The 15170-nt window shown below is 42.5% G+C and overlaps 1 protein-coding gene across 4 annotated transcripts in view; it reads right to left on the reverse strand.

The window, feature by feature from the left end:
- PLPPR1 (phospholipid phosphatase related 1) overlaps nucleotides 1-14552 on the reverse strand; it is a 214671-nt gene extending 200119 nt beyond the window's left edge. For 2 of the 4 annotated variants that reach the window (XM_019729244.3, XM_019729240.3), the window contains exon 1: nucleotides 14214-14552. The gene's annotated coding sequence lies outside the window, so the exon portion shown is untranslated. Of the gene's footprint in view, nucleotides 1-10428; nucleotides 10602-14213 lie in introns of all 4 variants that reach the window. The other 2 variants (XM_074330772.2, XM_019729243.3) reach the window with 2 other exon arrangements.
- Between the last annotated feature and the right edge of the window lie 618 nt (nucleotides 14553-15170).

Genomic DNA, 15170 nt, shown 5'->3' on the forward strand with positions numbered 1-15170 from the left:
GTTCCTGATACCCACCACAGAATGGGCACCATGGTGAGGCAGAGCAGACAAATATCTGCACATTGGCTAAAAGACTGTATTGACCCAGTACGCAGATACGTACTGAACATTCTCCTTGTGACTGCATTTCTCAAAGAGCAGATGAAGTCGTTAGGTGCAGTGCTACTCTGTAACTTATTCTTATCAGCAGTGATGGGGAGTGAGGGAAACGGCCTCCAAATAGGAACATAAGACTTCGTGATAGCCAATGAGGAATATTTCAAGGACTCCAGAGAAAAAAGGAGCGAAATCCCTTAATCTAAAACTCTAGGCATGGTTCAAAGGACTGGGTGTATGTAAGTGGCTGGGAGGAGAGTCTCAAGAGGGAAAACATGACTCAAAAAACTATAAATGACTCTGCTGGAGAAGGAAAGGTGAGTTATCTAGAGGGACCAATGTAATTACTTAAGATCGGGTTTCAATAAGCTCTACTTTAAAGACCATATATTAAAACGAACACAACAACCAAGACAAATACATGAAAATAATTATAAGATTGGTAAGAACAGTAACAGCAGACTACACTAAAGGAAATAAGGGTTGATAAACAGTTGAGAGAGGAAAAGGGGGATTTATTGGCTCTGGTAAGTGTAAGAGAAACGACAAATCAGGGCAGATGATGGAAAAGAAAAACATGGAGCTCGGTAATTCTCCTGTTGCCCTGGGTGCAGGAATGGACTTCAAAGTTGTGGGGGAGGGGTGGGACTCAGGCACTAGGAGTTCAATTTCCTAATTGAACTCCAAGGGTTGTCAAAAATGGGCAAGAGAGTAGATAAAAAGAAATGAAAGGGAACAGTTGCTCATAGTAAAGGAGCAGAAGCCTGGGAAAGTGTCAAAGGAGAAACTATCCTGGTTGAAGTCCATATGGAGCAACTGATAAGGTGAAGTTCACGTTTAGCAGTTCCTCGACGTAGTGCATTTATAAACACAAACATGCTTAAGAATGTATATGTTGATTTTGTAGGCGTAAACTAGTGTTGGTTAACAAATATGAATTTCTGAATGTTGGGAGAGGTTATGATTCTTTGTAGTTTTCAACATGTCTGTGTCTCAAAGGTGTTGCCAATATTTTGTTCAAGAGTAAGGAAAAGAGAAAGCAACTGACATTTATTGAGAATGAACAACATGCCAGGAGATTTACAGACAGCTCAGACAGTCCTTACAACAATCATATGCAGTAGGTATTATTAGCCCACTTTTAGATGAGGAAATTGAACATCAGGAAGGTTAAATATCTTGCCTATGTCAAAGCTAGTAAAGCAGAACTGAAAATTATCGATTGGACTCCAGAGCCCCCATTCACCTCATTATTCTATATTATATCTCTGGGGCAGTACAAGGATATCTCAAACTCTTCAAGCATCAGGTGGTTTAATCGCTTACCACCTACACAGCACTGGGGCAAGCCTCTTATCTGACCCGGTCTTGCTACAATATGTTTCTAAGAGCAATCATTTGGAATCTCTAACCCAGCACATTTTTGGCTCACCCTCTCCTGTCCATTGGCCAACTACGTCGCTCCATCAGGCTTCTAGTCTCCAACTCTTAGAAGCTCAGGGAAATTCATTTGTGACTCTTAGTTCACTGACTCATTCACATACTCTTCCATTTATTCACCAATTCAACAAGTATTTACTGCAGACTCAAATATGTCTAATAATAAAAGAAAAGGAACGTGTCCAGTTTCAACCGCTGCCTAGCAGTAAGACCTCAATTGGCCTGTCCAGGTCTTGCTTATTCAACCAGTTGAATTTTCCTCGTGGTTTTCATCAAAATGATTTTGGTTTCTCCAGCTTTACAGAGGTAAAGGCATTGGAACCCTTACTTTGTTATTGAGTTTGATGCTTTCAAACCATATAGTCCCATCTGGCAGGTCTTACTCCTTCTATTCATGTGAAATACATAGCTGATGTTTTCTGGATCAATTCAAACACCTCCTCCCTTTGACCTCTTCATTTTCCTCTTTTGCAAGCAGGAGTCCCCTCTATCCACCTACAGTTTTAAAATCAAGGCTGAGAACCTTCTTATTTCCTTTGGGTAATCTCAGACACACTTTACATTAAAACAGGGACATATTAACTGTTAAACTTAATAGCTTTAGGTAGGTAATTTGGGGCAAAATAGGTAAAGTGATTCCCTGTATGAATGCCAAGCGTGTGCTCTGTTTATCACAGAACACTTCCGAGTCATATCAAAGAGAAACACATCTGATCTGAGGGTGATTTATATCTCCAGCCAGCACATGCATTTCCATCTAATTCATGCTACATGCTTTGGTTTGCAATTATCAAATGAACAGTAAAAACTTGAGCCTCACGTTTCTGGAAGAGGTATTTTATCTCCCTTCATTTTCTATAAAACGATGGCCCTGAATTAGTAATCATGTATTAATAAATGGGCACTTTTGCAGAATTTTGGAGTTTATCCTCTTATACATTATTTTAGAACAATTCTTTATGAGTTACCCTGGTCTTCATTATACAAACGAAGCATTTAAATCTAGAGAGGTTGAGAAAACTCTCAGGTCACACAGTAAGTGATATAATCAAAGTTCCAACTTAGATCTTTTGTTTGAAATCTCATATTTTCCACTACATTCCACCATTTCCAAATGATCTTCATATTCTCTTTCAGGGGCTGCGGGTAGGGGTGGGCTGCGAAGTTGTCTGGGGGAGGGTTGGGAGTCATGCATTAAAGATTAGGAGCCAGGGCTGTCAAAAATTGGCAAGAGTGGAGACAAAGCAAGTGCAGGGGAAAGGGAGCCCTAGAGAAAAGGGACAGAAGCCTGGAAAAATGTCGGAGAAGAAACAACCCTGAGTAAAGTCCATATGGGACAATTCTTAAGGTGAAGTTTGTGTTTCATCTCCTATAATAATGGAATGGTTATTCTTTTTCATTCACATTTTAACAATATTTAAATCACTTTCATTTATAAAAACAGTACCCAGGGAATTACAATTCGATAAAACTTCCTTTTGGTTAAAAGTATAATCATTAAGTTACAGCCATTTTTAAACCCATATCAATAAAGAATTCAGAATTATTTTTGAAGAAAAAGAAAAGTTCTCAAGTTTCTTTCTGTAGTTCTAGATGTTCAGAAGTAGGTTTACTTGAAAGCCAAATTTACCTTAAAAGTTACTTACCATTATTTTTAGGATATGTGTGTGTGTGTGTGTGTGTGTGTGTGTGTGTGTGTGTGTGTGTGTGTGTGTGCAGGGGGGAGGTCTAGTATCTGGGAGAGAAAAATGAGGAAAACTCTTATGGGTAGATAGTTCTATTTGCTACTAAAGGATGTAGTAGGCCAGAAAAATTCCTTGACAGAATGTATCCTTGGGCTGGTCCCTACATGCTTTCTGGGGGAACAAGAGGAAATATGCAAGTGTATGTATGTGTACACACACACACACACACTTACACCCCTATGTAAACTGCCAGTACAGCCAAGAAAAATGAGACTTAAAGCACATATTTAACCAGTAGTGATTTGTCTTTATGTTTGAGAAAGGCATACATTTTCACCAAACACAAGCATTCCATAAAAGTACAATAACGCAGAGAAAGAGGCCTAAGATTTATTCTTTAAATCAAAGCTTTGCTGTATTGATCAAATCCCTCCATTTCCCCACCTCTTGCTATGCTCCTGAATTCCATGGTTCATGGGTCAGCAGTGATTGAAGGTGATATTCTGACAAAGACCTGACAATCTTGTGGGGTTACCAGGATAATAAGTCATATTTTCAGCTTCTTGGTTTAAATCTTAATTTAAAAAAAAAAAAAAAGGAGGTTAAAGTGTTATGGAAGAAATTGTGACAACCCAATATTTTAAAGCTAGACATCTAAGTGGTTCTGAGGGTTATATTAGCTGTATGTCATGTATAGATCATAAATAATGAATAATAGTTGCTACAATTTCCTTAGTTCTTATTATGTTTTCAACTCTGTGTTAAGGCAAGGAATTTATTTATTCCTTACAAAATCTCTGTTGATGGGAGGAGTACTTTTATTATCTCCATCTCACAGGTGAGAGATCTGCGATTTAGTAAGACTCAGGGATTGGCCTGACATCACAATGTCAGTGAATTGGGACTGAAACCCAGCTCCATCTGACTCCACAGTCCAAGCTGTTAAGACACCACATAATCCTGCCTCCATACCAGGGAAAGATAATTAGAGTATTTAAGAATGAGAGTTTTACTTATGCTCCCATCGCGGAGGAAAGTCATCAGTTAATATAAGGAAGCGTTCATGCCTTGATTCAACTTGGCAGGTAAAATGCATTTATTTTGGAACTCATTCCTTCAGGTTCAAGATGGCAAACAGCGAAACTACAAAATAAATCTCTGCTAATATGTTCACAGAACACCTTCCCTAGGTAATGTGGGCACCATCTCATCTCAACATTATGGTCAGAATGATGCCTAACTTCAAAGTGTTACTAAAATGGGAGCTTATCAAGCCAGGGGGGAGAAGATGAAGGTTGGACAGACATTAGATGGGCAGGGAGGGGTATGAGGATAGGGAGGCAGTCTGTGGAGCAGCGCATGGGTGACAATATTTACATAAAGCATGAGTTTCAATTTGCTAGGGATTCATTGCTCAAACTAGCATTCGTTAGGAAGTGAGTTCCCTAGCTCCCTCTTCCAGATGGGAGGGTTGTTTTGCAGTCAGGTATATATATAATGGAATCAGCACCAACTTAACAATAGGCTGAAAACCAGCCTGTCATCTCAGTCTTTACAATCACCAGTTGTGGTAACCTGAACATGTCGCTTAACCTCGATGGACCTCAATTCTTATCTGGAAAAATAAGACAATCGGAATAGATTATCCCTTCCAGCAATTCTGTGAATCAAGGAGAATTACAACTATTGCCATTCATTAAGTTCAAATTAAATCCCCTTGTTACTTTATCTCTTGCTAGAAAGTCACCTCCTGAAAAGCACATGGTATAATAGGTGGCTTCTAGAAGGAGCTCAGGAAATATTTGCTCATTGATGGCATCTACAAAATACACAAGGGAGGCAGATGGCCAAAGAACCCTATGGTATGTCAGCTGAGTTCTTTTTTAGGATGGAAAGTAGCATTCACCCTTCTCATACAACAGTAATATTTACCAAATGCTTATTAATCTAAAGAAATTGCTTTCATTTGACATTATAACTAAAAGTAAACGGGAAGATAATATGTATATTCCCACCTTTAAATATGGTTGGAGGAATGGACCAAAAACATTGGGGGAACGTACACCACACAATTGATGGTAGTTTTCTGGAAAAGAAGTTGCAGGAGAAATGTGACTGATTTTTACTTTCTACACTACACAGTTCATTATATCTACATTTTGTAGTACATATATCATTGGTTTCATTAGTTCTGTGATTTCTAAAATACTCTAATTGTGCCAAACTATCCTGGCCAGGAATCGTTTGTGGCACATGTTACATGTCAGCCCAAGTAGAAAACTAAACCCAAAAGATTTTCTTCAACCTAGAGATACTGCCTAGCTTTTACACTGCGAAAAAAACACACACAAAGAGATAATGCTTTTTCCAGTTAATACAAGTGTGAATGAAAAGGTCTTACTTTTTTTTTTTTTCTTTTTTTTTTTTTTTTCCCCAGTTCCTGTGACCCTCAGGAGAGAAGGCTGATTATTAGAGCATTTGAGTGTGTGGGATTGCCTGGAAGTGATAGCTGGCAAAGGCTGGAAGACGGGAATAATGATAAAGCGTGCTCAGATGGTAAGAGCTCTGAGTTGAACAGCATTACTCACAACTAGATTTTATTTCTTGTTAATTATATCTGATCTCACTTGATTATAGATTTTATTGAATTTAAAATGTTGGGGTGGGGGAGGGGTCACTGCCCCATGCTATTCATCAGAAACATCAATAAAAAGAGCACCCCAGAAATCCTTGACCATCAGCCATGCAAATACATTACTCCTCATTGTGACGGATTTGCTCCAGTAATTATTATCACCCTTTCTTCAATCTGTGTCTGGGAGTACTTCTAAAACACTTGAGGCCATAATGCCCAAAGAACAGTCCCTTTCTTACATAATGGAGGCAATGTAAAATATGTGCATTCATGTCGTGTAAAAATTATGACATTCACACAAAGAGAGGTATTCATTTCCTATGTGTATGCATCTCTGCTTCTGTTGTTACGGACAAATGGGAGAAGATAAATGAAGCATAGGAGAATAAAATAACGGCAGTGAAGGGAGCTGACTGCTGACTCCCCATCCTGCGAACCCAGACAAGCCGCTGAAGCCCTGTACCTAAGGTTTTGATGATGGTGGAAGGTAATGGGGTGATCTTTCACCCCAAGCTTGAGAATCAGAAGAATGAAGTGGTATGAGCACAGGCTTTCAACTCAGACCTGGGTCTGAATCCAGCTCTAGCTTTGAGAGCTTGGGTAAGCTAACTCACCTTTTTGAGACTTGGTTTGCTTAGCTGTCAAGTGGAGATATTAATACCTCTTCCTGCATGCTGTAGAAATTAATGAAATGATATATGTAAAGTCCCTTCTATACTTTACAGTTGTACCCTGGATGGTACTTAATACATACTTACAGTATGTAAGTATGTATTTAATGGTACTTAATCTATACTTGACAGTTGTACCCTGGATGGCACTTAATACACTCAAAATTTCCTTCCTTTATCTCCTTTTCTCTTTTCCATTAATGCTTCTTTTCATCCTTTTCCTATTTTTTGGGCAGAAAATGACCAAGTTTGTTTTGTTTTGTTTTTTTCATCTTCTGACCTATGTCTTCAAAATAGATCAGTAGTGCCATAAACCAAGACCAGCCAAGTTGATGCATAGAATAATTTCCTCCTTTTTCCATCTTGGATATTCAAAAAACTCAAAAATATAGACATATATAAACAACTTTTTTTATACAGGTTTATACATGTTTATTTATTGTATACATAAACTTATAAATGAAGACAATCTCTACATTGTCCTTTAGCTGTGAGATAGATAAATATATAGATAGGTAATAGGTAGATTGAGCTTTTATTCAACTCTTATTTTTTTTCCTTTTGGCCTTGCTTTTATACTGTGAATATAATGATTACTAGTTGGCAGATCAGCTAGGTCATGAAATGTTTATTAACAGCTCATATGACCATGTTAAATGGTGTTTCCTTTGCTATATTCAATTAGAGCACATGTCATCCACAGTGGAACTGTATTCTTCCACCAGTGTTGGAAGGCAAGGAAGTATTCTCCCTCCTACTTTGTGGAAAGAGCAGAGCAATGAGGAGAGTGAGGCACTTGCATAGGGCACAAAATTTAAAGGGGTGCCAAAAACTCAGTAATTAAGATAAACAATATTTTTAAAAAATCAAAATTCATGCAAAAAATCCATGATGAACAAAATATCATAATTTTAAATAAAGATAGGAACCAACCCTGCAATGGCGTGACACTGCCTCCCACAGCTCACCCGGTCCAGGCCCTGGGTAGACTCTGCATCTGAAATCAGGAACTGGGGTTCTCGTCCCAGTTCTCACACTATTTAGTTACATGACCTCAGGTGAGTCACTGAGCCCATCCAGTTCTCAGTGTACTCATCTTGTTTCACTTGGAAGTCTTATAAAACTTCCAGTAAAACTTTGAACTTGAACATTCTACGCTTTTCTATAACATGAAACTGCATTACACAGGCATCAACAAAGATGACTTAAAAGAAAAAGATTCATTCACTCAGTCATTCAATCCAAAATGTTGGCTGAGCGAAGACTGTGACAAGCACTATGTCAGGCGCTGAAAATACGAAGTTGAGGACTACAGAAACACACAGAAAAAGAAACCAGCCCTAGGGCGAAAAGGTCAGGACAATTTTCCCTAGGAAGTGACTTTGACCCAAAGGACGAAAGGATTTAGGCAAGGAAAGTCAAGGATGGAATTCCAGAAAGAGAGAATAGCATGGCCCAAGACCAGAAGGTAAAAAAGAAAATCTCAGATAGGGGAACTATAATAAATTTAGTATAGCTGAAACATAAATCGGCTTCATGAAACAACAACAGAAAATCAATCTTTAATTACAGAGCAATAATATAAGTATTTGGCAGCATGTAATGCAAAGAGCACTGGGTTATCATCAGACCTGGGTTCCAGCCACTGCCCTGTTGCCAACTCGCTAGATGACGGAGATTCCCTCTCCACTGAGATTCTATTTTCCAACACACAATCAACTTTTCCATGAAGAAAGGAGGCTTTTAATTCCCAAAGAATGTTGCAAACTTCACATCTGAGATATTTAAAGTTTACATCCCTTAGTAACAAAGAGGTGCTATAATTAATACATGTAGTCACTTCCCTGAAAACAATTGACACCCTAGCTAGGTAGCTGTGCGTGATGGCCCTGAGCCTGAAGAATGGGGAGACCAGCCTAAAGACAAGCGAACTTTCGTCTTCCCCAGACAGGTGTGAGAAGGAGGCCACGAGGCAAATGTTTGGGACAGACACATGCAGCGCGTGTCTCCTCCACCTCAGCTTATGATGGGGGAGCTGGTCTGTTGCTGCCATATTAGCGTCTGATGATTTAATGCATGCACTTAGGAAGATAGGATTAGAGCCAGTTATTTATAACCAACCAAAATATTTTTTACACCAATGTCAAAGCATACAATCTCTAGAGTCCTGAGCATGAAGTCAAAGCTCTATATTTTTAACCTCACGGTTGTCACATATAACACCTACTATTTATTGAGTATTTACTCTATGCCAAGCTTTACAAACATGAACTCATCTAATCCTCACAATTCTAGGTGATGGGTTAAGTTGGGTTATCTCCATCTTAAGAGCAGGAGTAATGTGAAGCACAGAGAAATAAACTGTATGCCCAAAGTCAAACAGTTGATTACTGACACAGCAAAATTGAAATACAGCCTGTCTAACTCCAGAGTCTGTTTCTCGGCCACTATGCTACATAAAAAGGTGCCCAAGTGACACCCTTAAAATAAGCACTCTGAGGTTCCTGAGGTTTCCAGGACACTCAAGGATCTGAATGCTCCGGGCTTCAGTAAGTAGCTCAGTCACTTAGTTATGGGGGACAAGAGCATGCCCCACATCTGCCTTGAATCCGTCTTCCCATGCTCTTGAAAAGAGGCATCCTTCCTCCCGTCTCTTCTCTCATGCTTTCATTTTCCACACCTTTTGTTCTCTTTAGGCACCAGCTCTTTCCATCTGTTCCCTCTTGATAAACACTGCATTTGAGGCTCACTGCACCTTCTCCCTATGGCCCCATAACTCTTTCCCCCACCAGACTTCATAAATGACTGATAGGTACATCTTGCCTGGATTTCCTCACCTCCCATTCCCCACTGAACTCCCTGATTTATGGCTCCTGAGCACACTGTTGTACTAAAATTGCTTTCTTAATGGTCACCAGTGAACTCCTTTTTATTGTCCTTTTGCAGTTCCCTACTTACAAGCTTTTCAACATCTCTGCACTTAAAAACATCCTGGTAATTTATACCTCTCATGAGAGGAGACAGTTTGTAGGATTATTAAAATGGGCTTTGAGACCTGATCCTGCCATTTAGTGGCTTGGTAACTTTGGACAAGCTATTGGAATCTGTGTCTCAGGTGCCTCAGCTGGAGAAGGGAATGGCCGGTGGCACAGGGATTATCCATCATTCCACACGTAGGTACTCACACAAGGCCTGACACAGTTCGGATTGTTTCTGTGAAGTCTGACCTCTTAGGATTCTCTTAGACTTTTGCTTTCATGCCAGTTCTTTCCCATCTCGTTTGAGTACTCTGTGGTACTTTTTGCTCCCTCTAAATCCTTACATTTTGCTAAATGCTGAGAATCAGTCTTTGACTCTATGGTCTCCTACTCTCCCTTAATAAAAACAATAGTTGGCATTTAGTATGAAATCACTACACACTGGGATCTGTACTGTGTTTTCCAGGATGTTCCTGCATCACCCTAAAATTAACTGCGATAAAACAGCACTGAGCCTTTCACTTTTCTGAGCTAACCTCCCTCTCCCATTCCTCTGCTATCATACAACTGGCTACAAGAGGTCAAACTCAAAGTGCTATCTTTGCTACTCCTCTTTCATCCCTGTAGTCAACCTGAAAACAAATTCTCCTGTATTTATCCATTTTGACATTTCTTATTGGGATTTCACGATTGAAACTCAGTATACGCGGGTTTAGTTCAGTAAGGAGCCCACTTCCTAGGGCTGCATGGATGATGACCGGACTTCATCCCAGAAGCCAAGATGTTATGAGACCTTTAAATGAGACCCTGTGTCTTACAAACTCCCTGGCGCAAGATTTTCTTAAAAGTTTGAGCAAAGTACAGAAATAGAAAATTATGACGAGGGGGAAAGGAAAGGGGTTTCACACTGACTGCCAGCCTACCATGAATCAGGAATTGTGCTAAGTGCTTCTGCTTCCTAGATGGGCCAATGATATAATCCTTTAAATATAAAAAATGTGATGTCACAGTGCTGCTTTCTTCTTGGCGCTTCACAGGACACTTCTTTGTAGTCTCCCTGGATCATTTTGTCACTGACCTCCCAAAGATCGATCACCTTGGAAAAATGGAAGTCGTGATTTAGCTTCCACTATTCTTATGCGGGAATCATCACTTCATGGCTGAATGTCTCATGCACTGATTTAATCATTCATTCAACAAATATGTATTGAGTCCCTACTCTGTACTATGCCTATGATGAATGCTGAAGCTGCAGCTGTGACTACCATTCCCTCAAAATACAGGAACGTGAGCTACACAAGTGCATGCGAGGGAAGTAGGAGGTAGCAAGGGAGCACACAAAAGGAGGCCCTCCTTAGATTAGAAGCATTTTCTTTTCTCACTTGTCTCCCAGATATAGCTCCTCTTCTCCAGCCCTACTGCCACCATCCTCATCATTTCACACCTATATTTCCACAATAAGCCCCTTGCCTACCGTCTCACCACGTCCAATCCATCCTCCACACCGTGGTCACAGCCTTCTTTCCCTAATGCACGTCTGAACATGTCTCAAACTTTCCCAACCTTTAAACTCTCTGAGCCTTCCTGATAAAACAGAAGGTCTTTTGCTTGGGATATTTCCATTCACGCTTAATCTCTGCTTATCCCTCTGGCCTGATGGTTTGCTACACCATGGGGCTAAAATCCACATCTCTTGCTGCAGCCACACAGAACTGCTTCCAGCAATCATAGGTTTTGTTTCTCTTCTGTCTGGAAAGCCCTTCTCTTCTCCCTGTCCTTCAAGACTCAGCTCACCTCAACCTCCCTAGGAAACCTTCTTGATCTTTTTACCCTCCTTCAGGTGGCTGCCCTCCCTTTGTGCTTCCATAGTATCCTGGGCATATCTGTACCCAAACACTTACACTAAGACGTTAATTGTTAATTAGTGTCACCCAGTTGTTGTGCATCTCTGTATCCACACTCCAGCACCATGTGCGCTAGCCACATGGGATGGCTTATCGTTACCCTAGCTCATCAGACACTTTAACAAATTTCCTCTGCCTGGATTGTCCTTTCTATCCTTCCCTACCTAGTAAAAGACTACTCATTTTTTTGAAAATATCTTAAAGATCACCTGCTCAAATTCTCCAGGGGAAGAAAAAAATCACATCTGTACTATTGCACTTGATTTGCCCTACAATTGTAACACAATCAGATCACATCATAGTTACCTAAATACTATATTATGTTTCCCCCTCCTAGGAATCTGGGACTATTTTTTTTTTTTTTTTTTTTTTACTTTCTTTTGTTTTGTTTTTTTTTTTTCTCTCCAGCCTTCCAGCACAGAATAAGTGCTGAGGTGTTTTCTGAATGTTGAGAAAATCCAGGAGCAGAGATGGAGTGTATAGCATACGAGCATATGTTAAAAGCCTAAAGTGAAGTACAGAGTTATCCTACTCTCTAATTATTTCACGTCTTAATCTTGTATTCACAACTATATCATAAACACTTTGAGGGCCAGAACTATACTATACATTTTTATATGACTTCCAATGTTAAATATGGGATAGGTGGTCAATAAATACTTATAAATACAATTTGAATATAATCGAATGAGTTGAACTTGTAGATGCAAGTAGAGGAAAAAGATCATAAAGAGAAAATAGGGCTCTAGTACAAAGCAAAAAATAATCTTAATCTTTTCTTGCCAAGTTTGCAAAAAAAAAAATGATGATAATGTTTACCATGATAATTATATTTAAACTCCTTCTATGCCAATTTCAACTTGAAAATACTTCTGGAAAGATCTTTACTTCACTAGTTATTTAAAAGAAGAAAAAATTTTCAGATTTCTATCTTACTGAATGCTTTTTAAAAACCATAAAAGCCAAGCTGTTTGAATAATATACATCACTTTCCCAATCACCCCACCCCCCACTTCCTTTTTTTTTCTTTTCTCGAAAACTTCTTCACTTTTGGCTATGTCGACTTATGAGTCAAGGTCTTTCATATGTGAACTTTTTCAATTATCCCCATGTATAGCATCCTTTCTCCCACTTCAAATAAGTTATAAAATATTAAAAACAAAAATTAATAAAGGTCCCCAGGGCAGCAGAGAGATGGCCTCCACCTGTCATCTCAAAGTTAAGAGAATACTCTGGCAACCCATAGTTACAAGTACTGGACTGAGTTTCTAGTGTCTTCTTCTATCAGCATCAGCTTGGCTTCCAGGTTCCCCACACACCTCTCTTACAAATCCAAGGCTCCTGAGGTATAGAAGAGCCAAAAATATACCTGTCTGCCCATCCCACCTTCCAGGTATAAACATCAAGATGGAGAAACTTTCACGTGTGACACTTTCTAGGCTTAAAGAACAAATTTGGGCTTATGCTAAAGGTTAACTCAGGAATAATCAAGTGTTTTATACTCCACGTGTGACATTCCAGAAATCTCCAAAATAGAGTCCAAGATGAATAAAAGTAACCAACCACAGCAGAAGTAGGAGAAAAACTACATGAATTCCATGAAGGCTGCAGGGTACCTTGCCTCACACTGGACCTCTTCTTGCCTTAATTGGCCTCTAGTCACTCCTCTCCTAAATGGCCATCATCTGTTCCTCTCCTCGTCGCCTTTGTCCCAGCCCTGGACTCCTCACACGCTGATACAATCTCTGCTGTTTCAAAAGGCCATTGGATTTCAGGTTATTCCCAGGTGCACTCTGAGACCCCGCCCCAGTGGTGCTAACATTTTAGGGAACCCTTTTCTTGAGACCTCTTCCCTGGGACTAAAAAGATATTCAGAACGGTGCCAGTCCATCAGCTAGATATCAGGCAGCAGAGACTCCCACGAAAGAGGTTAAAAGGGGAAACGATATCCCCACAAAGAAAAATAACCCAGAATCCTTCACATATTGCACATGTGTGTCATAAAACCCCAGGGCAAAAATAAAGCCTCAGCTTCCCCTGGCTGCAGCCACCCCACAGCGGCCCCAGCCCAGCTCCCCGTGCTTCCGCCTTGGTGTACGTGAAGACAGCACCTTCCCGGGGGAGGAGAGATCCCGGCGCCCGGCGTTTCTAGGAGGTGATTATGGCAAGCCTTTCAGTAACTCATCATTCATCCCCTCACTGACCTGAGCCTCACCCCGGCGCCTCTGGCACTGGCGCTGAATGAGAAAGCCAAAGGCTGCACCTCCAATTCTCCAGGTGACCTCCCCCTCCCCCCCGCCCGACTACGATGCGCTTTGGGTACCGGGTTGGGGTTGGAAAGGATGACAGGTGCCCAACCTAAGGGAAAATCAAAAGCCACGCTTACAGCTAGGGGTGAGAAATCCCAACCCCCGCCAGGGCGGGAGTACTTGGCACCAGCTACCTGCAGGGCGCCCCCGCCCGCACGCGGGCTCCGGTCGCAGCCCGGAATGCAGCCAGGAGGGTGGAACCGGACGGAGGGAGCCTCCACGCCCCCTTTGTTTCCACGTTTCCCAAATGACAGGGGAGGAAAGTTTACAAGCAGGGACGGTGTCGCTTTCTGCTGGGTCAGTCTGACACCTCTCAGGAGGCTACCCTCCCTGGGATCTCCCTCTTTCCCTGCACAGCCCTCGCGCCGCCTTCCTCTGCACCTTGAAACCAACAAGCCGGGTTTGGGCCACCTGCGCCGCCGCGTCCCGCTGGGAATCTGCCCCCTTCCTCCTGGGCGTCCTGGAGTGGCCCGCGGCTGCAGGCGCCCCACTCACCTCTGGTGGGGGAGCGTCCTCCCGTGCGCCCTATTGGGCCGTCCCGCTCCTGGGAGCGAGGTGCATTCAGGCAGCAGCCGGAGACACGCTTCCCGGACTCTGCTGCATTCCGCCTGCGTGGGAGAGCAAGCCCGCCAGCGCGCGGCGCGGGCGTGGACGAGTGTGTGTTTGTGCGTGTGTGCGCGCGCGAGTATGTGTGTGAGTGTGCGCGCGTGCGTGGGGCGGGGGTGAGCGAGATCACAGATCCCCCTCGGCGCCCATCCCACGCTCTGCCTCCGCCTCCTCCTCGCGCTGCGGATTGCACAGGGTCCCGGTTTCAGGATCTCCTGTTTGTTTAATGAAAGGAAGGAGCAAAAGGCTGGAGGGGAGGGGGCGGGGGGGGGGGCGGCGGGAGAGGCGGGGAGGGCAACGGGCTGCGCATGCTCAGAGAGAAACATTGAGCGCTCACTCGAGCTCAGGCAGAGGGAGGAGCGCGAGCTGAGGGTGAAGGCGAGCATGACTGCGCCCACCCGAGCAGCAAAGGCTCCGCGGGGTTCCCGGAAGACAGCTGGGAAACCCGACAGCAAAGGTGCGCCCTTCCCGAGGACTCCCTGGCGCCCGCTGTGCGGGAAGCCAGCGGCGCCAGGATCCCGACCCATCCTAGGGGACTGCTTCAGCCTGGAGTACTCGTTATGCCAGGCTTTCCTTTCCGTGTATTTTTAGTGCTAGCTCCGGGGTTCCAGTGCACCGCTCTCCCGCCTCTGCACGGCGGGGGACTGTGGTGCTTCTCCCCAGAGGTCCAGGAGGAACCACAGGCAGCAGGTCTCGACTGAACGAAAATGAGTTTCCTCATCTGTGCTTCTTTCTTCCCCTCCCAACTTCCACTCTGTGAAGGGCAGAAAAAGGCAACTGTCCGCTTGGGTCCCAAAACAGGTTTGATGGTAGGTGCGAGGGGAGGGTCACACAAAAACCCTGTTC

The sequence above is a fragment of the Rhinolophus sinicus genome, chromosome 16, assembly GCF_057876585.1.
Source record: "Rhinolophus sinicus isolate RSI-liver-muscle chromosome 16, RSI-T2T, whole genome shotgun sequence".
NCBI lineage: Eukaryota > Metazoa > Chordata > Mammalia > Chiroptera > Rhinolophidae > Rhinolophus > Rhinolophus sinicus.